Genomic DNA, 6,000 nt, shown 5'->3' with positions numbered 1-6,000 from the left:
TAAATCATAAACCATATTGATTGCATAAATCATAAATCCTAGCTATTTACATCTAATCCTAACACAAGAGAGTTTAGTTATCCATGTAGAACATAACTAACAAGAGAAGGTTGAAAGATGTTGGAGAAGCATCAAAAGCTTGAATCCAAGCTCCCTAGCTCTCCTATGGTGGCTCAGGCCTTCCTCTCTCCGTTCTCTCTCTATTTGTCTAATTTACAACTTATTAGGTTTTTAAGAAATGAACTACATCTCTACTTATAAAGATTCTTCAATTTTAAGATTTCCAGACAAAGCAAGGCTTTACTAGAGAATCGAGATTTCTTCGTTGAACGGAAAATCCAGTTGTCTACGTATATATTTTGAAACCTCCTTAGTTCTCTTAGCGGACAAAATCTCACTTAGTGAACTACGTTTGACATTTCTCACCATAACTCTCTGTTTTGGCTCGCTTTCACTTCGCTAGGCTTGCTTAGCGAATCATGGTTCCCCCATATGTCTTTGTGATGCTATGGCTAGGCTTCCTGCGCGTGTGCTTTTCTCACTTTTCTCTGTATTGATTTAGTCGTGTCCAAAACCTACATAAAAGTGTGGGAAACAGAAGTAATAGCTTCATGACATAGTTTTGCTATATAAACAATATTTATCTACAATTGGGGTTTTATTAGATTACTTATAAAACAAGTCGATACGTGTTATGGGAAACAACTGTAATTTGGAACTTATGACTATCCGGAAATCGGGAATCAATATGCTTCTACAAAGATGGAATTTGACCAGTAAAAGCCTCATTTGGTGTAGATCTCACTCTTTCTTTGGCGCTTTTGGTTTGTATCTTTTTTGGAGGTGGACCCAACAATGTCGTTTCTGGAAATGCTAACTGGCACATAACCTTATTGATGGGTAGTTTGATTTTGTAAAAGACTTTTTTGAGGCGTTCTTGAATACCATTCCACTCATCCATAAAAGAGAAACCATCCTAACCTTCTTCCTCACCCATAAGTAAACTTTTCCAATGAGGGTTTTTCTTGCCCAATCAAGTAGGCTTCTTTTTACGGATCTTCATAGAAAGAATACATGCACAAGTTATCCCATATATTGTCTTGATCACACAACCGCAATTTTTTCGTTTCCCTTATCTTGGAGCGTTTTGCTTCCTAAAAAATAAAACTCAATTCAGCTCTAGAAACATTACCCTCCAACTCAGAGTACATAAAGTTATCTTTGTCTCTCTGTTCTAAGAAAATACAACTCCTTTTAAATGTTGCTTATATATCAGTCAACTGCCCCTCTAACATTTTGTGTATTGGTTCCCAACATGTTGCCAAATATCCCACAATATAACTCAAATATTTATTCAACTTTCCATGAGCCCCTTCAATTCTGTTAGTGGTTCTGTTGCCAAGATGAAAAACATGGTTTGTCCATGCCCTCATAAATTTTTCCTTAATAGTGTTCAATATGGTTGTTTCAACATATGTAAGGAACTTTGGGAATTTTTTACAGACATCTCAGAATTGCATTACGACATATACATATGATTCTTTTTAAGGAGACTCTACCATATTACTTCAAGCTCTCATGATGTTGTTAACTATCTCACTTGTTTTCACCTACTTGGCTTTCTTATCTTTCCCATCCATTTTGACATTGTTAGGTTTAACTCTATAGTTTGTGATGCATTTTGCTCTAACATTTTTCAAATATGAAAATGACAAAGTAATGCAGTAGTTTTAAGAAAAGCAGTGGCTACATCATTCATTAAAGTGGCATCCTTGTCTGTCACAATCACCTTAGACATATTGACTTTAGAGTTCAAAAGGTCAATCAACATCTATAGAAACCAAGTGAAGTTTTTCTCTTTTTCAGACGTCAAGAAAGAAAAAGCAATAAAATATGTCTTCTCGGTATAGGTGACACCATTATCTCAAACAGTGTCATTTTGTACAAGTTGGTTTTATATATGGAGTCCTCATCAAATTAATAGATTCGGGATGAGCCCAAAATATGTCATGAACAGTAGTAGCCTCACAATTTGTTCCGGTGAAATGAACATATTTGTGCTTCGCCAACTTTGTGATCAAATGTTGCATCCCTGTCTTGTTATCTCTTTCTGATTTTCTGAATCTATGAAAATCATTGTACACTTGCTTTATATTTGTCAAACTTTCTTGATTTTTACCCTTCAAATTCATCAAAATATGCTCAGGTTGCACCAAACTCCTTGTCGGGTCAACAATTTACATCTTGTTTTTTCTCAATTAGTCTACCCGCAAGAAGGTGATCTTCAAACCTTAGCTATATCTTATGGTTGTGAACTCCAATATAAGAATAGCCAACTACATCTCATTTATTTTCTTATTAAAATAACCACGCAACCTAAACTCACACTCATATTTCCTTGAGCTCGTGCTTCAAATTTCGATTTTGTCCTTCTCTTAGGTTGTTTCTATTAACCACTCCTTTCACAACGCAACAACAACATTGACTTTTGTAGATCGAATCTATCTATAGCTATAGTAAATCTGGAAAACACTTGGGTGACATTGGGGTGCCAATGTCATGTGACATTGGCCAACCACAATGTCTTAAGTGTACAAAAAGACAAAAAATCCTTGTAAATGAGAGAGAAGAAAACTATGATTTTTTTTTTGTCTTTTTGTACACTTGTGACATTGTGGTTGGCCAGTCACATAACATTGGCACCCCAATGTCACCGTTGACAAGTTGTAAAAATAAAACTTATTTCAACATGGCCATGATTTTGCAGTCACATTCTATCAAGAGACCCGTGAATATTAATGGTATTATGTATGAGGGACAAATTTCATATAGGTCACTCATGTCCTTCTGCATAACTCATGGACTCACTAGGTTACTGACTTTACTGTCTTGTTGCAAATAATGTTTGATAACGATAAACTCGTCATGTAAAGACCATAATAGTTTCAGGTTGAAAGGTGACATACACTGCTATTACTATGAGAATAACTTATGAATGAATCTTCCTCTAAAAAAAAACTGATGAATGAATCCTACATGACACATTATCTAGTATTCTCATGTGGATCAAGTGAGTATAAATATTACTCCAAATATTTCTACCTATGTGAAGGTTCAACATCTAATATTCATAAAAACGTGGTCATCAAACGACTCACATAACAGTCTCAATGCAATATTGTTGTCCCATTTTCACAATAAAGTTTGACCATAGATCCTAAAAACAATGTATTTATCTTTAACGAGGTCTCACAATTTAGTCACACTTAAAGTCCCATTAAACAAAATAACTATTCTAGATACTTTATTAAAAGGAAAGAAACATAATAAAGAAATGCATCATATTCACCTCAAAAAAAGCATATTAATATTAAACAACATGATACAAGTTCTAAGTTCAAATATAAAAATATTGGGCTTTTTTTTTTGAAGAAGCTAAATGAATACTCCATCCGGTCCTTATTATAAGAAAAAGCTGACCTTTTAGATTCATAGAATAATTAATGTATCTTATTGTAAATATAGTTTAAATACATCACTTACACAATGAACCAAAAAAGTTAATTGTTTCTTATAATAAGGACCAGAGGGAGTATAATAGAAGCAAACAGTCCCTCAAGCACAAGGAGTACCGAAGGGAACTGAAAAGAGTTAATTACAATACATCAAGGCTAAAAACAGCCATAAATCAAAAATAAAAAAAATAAAAATAAATAAAAAAATAAAAAACAGACATTACATGACAGTCTGTAAACAATGTAAAGGGTTTTGTCTCCAAAAAGAATAGTCAAAAGCGAACATGACGAAGTTTGCTTTCAACCGCCAATAATTCTGAAGTTTAACCCTTTCAAAAAGAGCTTCAAGATGTTCATTTTGGTTCTGAAAAATCCTCCTGTTACGATCTTTCCAAATAACAAATAAGACCGAAATCCAAATAATAGTAAAAGCTGTCATAGACTTCTTGGAGAACCCTCCAAGAGCACAAAACTGATGAGCATGTGAAAATAGATTGCCATGAAACACAGTAACAATACCAAACCAATTCGATATCAAGAGCCATAACCGACCATAATGATCACATTGGAAAAACAAATGGTCTCTTTCCTCCTCCTTACCACACAAGGCCGCGCAAGACACATTGGAAACCTCAAGAACGTTCCTCTTACGCAGGTTGTCCTTTGTTGCAAGTCTATTCAGAAAAAGACGCCATACAAAAATATTAACCTTTAATGGGACCGGTTTAAGCCATAAAAATTGATTAAACTCTGCAGTGATATTGAAGTCCACCGCCGTTAAATAAGAATAAGCTGAATGCACCGTGTAGATTTGAGACGAGTGAAGTCTCCACACCCACCTATCAGTCAAGTCTTCCTGCAAAACAAAGTTAGCCAATCTCGCAACACACTCCCCCACCAACTCTTCCTCCCATGCAAATAATCGCCGCCTCCACCTCCACGCTCCCCCATCAACCCCCCATCCTAACAAAAACATCTCCCTCACCGTAACCTCTTTAAATTCCGACAACGCAAAAAGTCTAGAAAAAGACACAGTTAACGGAACATCAAGCAACCAAGGATCCTCCCAAAATATAGTGGTACACCCATCTCCGACCTTCCTAACAATGTTATCAATCAACCACGTAGCATCCGCCAACCCCACACCTGATCTAATATGGTTTAAATGACGCCACCAAATCGACCCAACTCCCTCACAAAACTGCACCCTCCCTCCAATCTCTCCGTACTTCGCGCGTAACACCACATTCCACAAACTCTCCCTATCCTCCAACACCCTCCATACCCATTTCCCCAACAAAGAAATATTGAACTCCAACCTTTTCACCCCCAAACCTCCATTCTCCTTTTTCAAACAAATATTATCTCATTTAATCCAAGAAAGTTTCCTAAAATCCTCACCACCACCCCAAAAAAAATTAATAAAAATAGAGTCAAGAGTAGAAATAATACCTGAGGGAGCTTTGAAGAAAGAAAGGTAATAAACCGAAATAGACGACAGAACAGACTTTAGCAAGACCAACCGATCATCCAAAGATAAATTTTTACATTTCCACCCTGATAACCGGCTACGTATCCTATCCACCAACGGATACCAAAACTGAATTTTCCGCGGCTTACACCAACACAATCCTCCTGTAAAATGTGATATGGTGGGTTGAATTCAAAAAAAGTGGATTAAGTTCCGACACTGCCATAGTAGAAACTAAAATATAGAAAATGTGTTTATAAATTAAGTGATCCGACATGTCTAACTCATTTTACCATATCCTAATTGGCTCCCGTATAAACTTCAAGTTCACGCATTAAACAATCTTGGCCGTCAATCGAAGATTGAACGGTTGAGATTACACAACAATAAAATTAAGGTTAAATCATTTTGATTGTTCATTGAGATCAGACAGTTTATATTAGTTGCACCAAATCCAAATCCCATTTAGCCACACCTACTAACTAAAGCTACATATGACCAAATATATACATTCCCATTGGCACAGTAATAATCTCATAACCAAACAGCAAAATGACTAGTAAGACTCAAAGGTAGAAAAATCCCTTGATGCACCATGATTAAGTTGGGTAACCATGATGAATAGGTTGAAAAATCCCTTGATGCAACAATAATTAAGTTGGGCAAACATGATGAATGAGATATATTGGAGTTAGTTATGCAGTATTAAAAAGGCTGCAAAAATTTATGCATTGAATGAGAAGGTGAATGGATATGTTATTTCAACTATCCTCACTGCACGTCAAGTTGTCAATCTAAATGCAGCAATATGTCATCTTTTATTCAAGTTTCCATTACTCTCTTGAAAATGCATGGAGCCCATTAATGATGTCAAGCCACAAAAAAGTACCAAAACTGTCAATATCTGCCTCCTCTACACCCTCTTTGTATAAAATCCCTGACCCACTTTGTTAGAAAGGTGTAATGTAGATTAAATATCATTTGGGTTTTAATGGAAAAAATATTTTCAATTTA

This window comes from Medicago truncatula, chromosome 6, assembly GCF_003473485.1.
Source record: "Medicago truncatula cultivar Jemalong A17 chromosome 6, MtrunA17r5.0-ANR, whole genome shotgun sequence".
NCBI classification, from domain to species: Eukaryota; Viridiplantae; Streptophyta; class Magnoliopsida; order Fabales; family Fabaceae; genus Medicago; species Medicago truncatula.
This window is presented reverse-complemented; position numbering follows the sequence as displayed.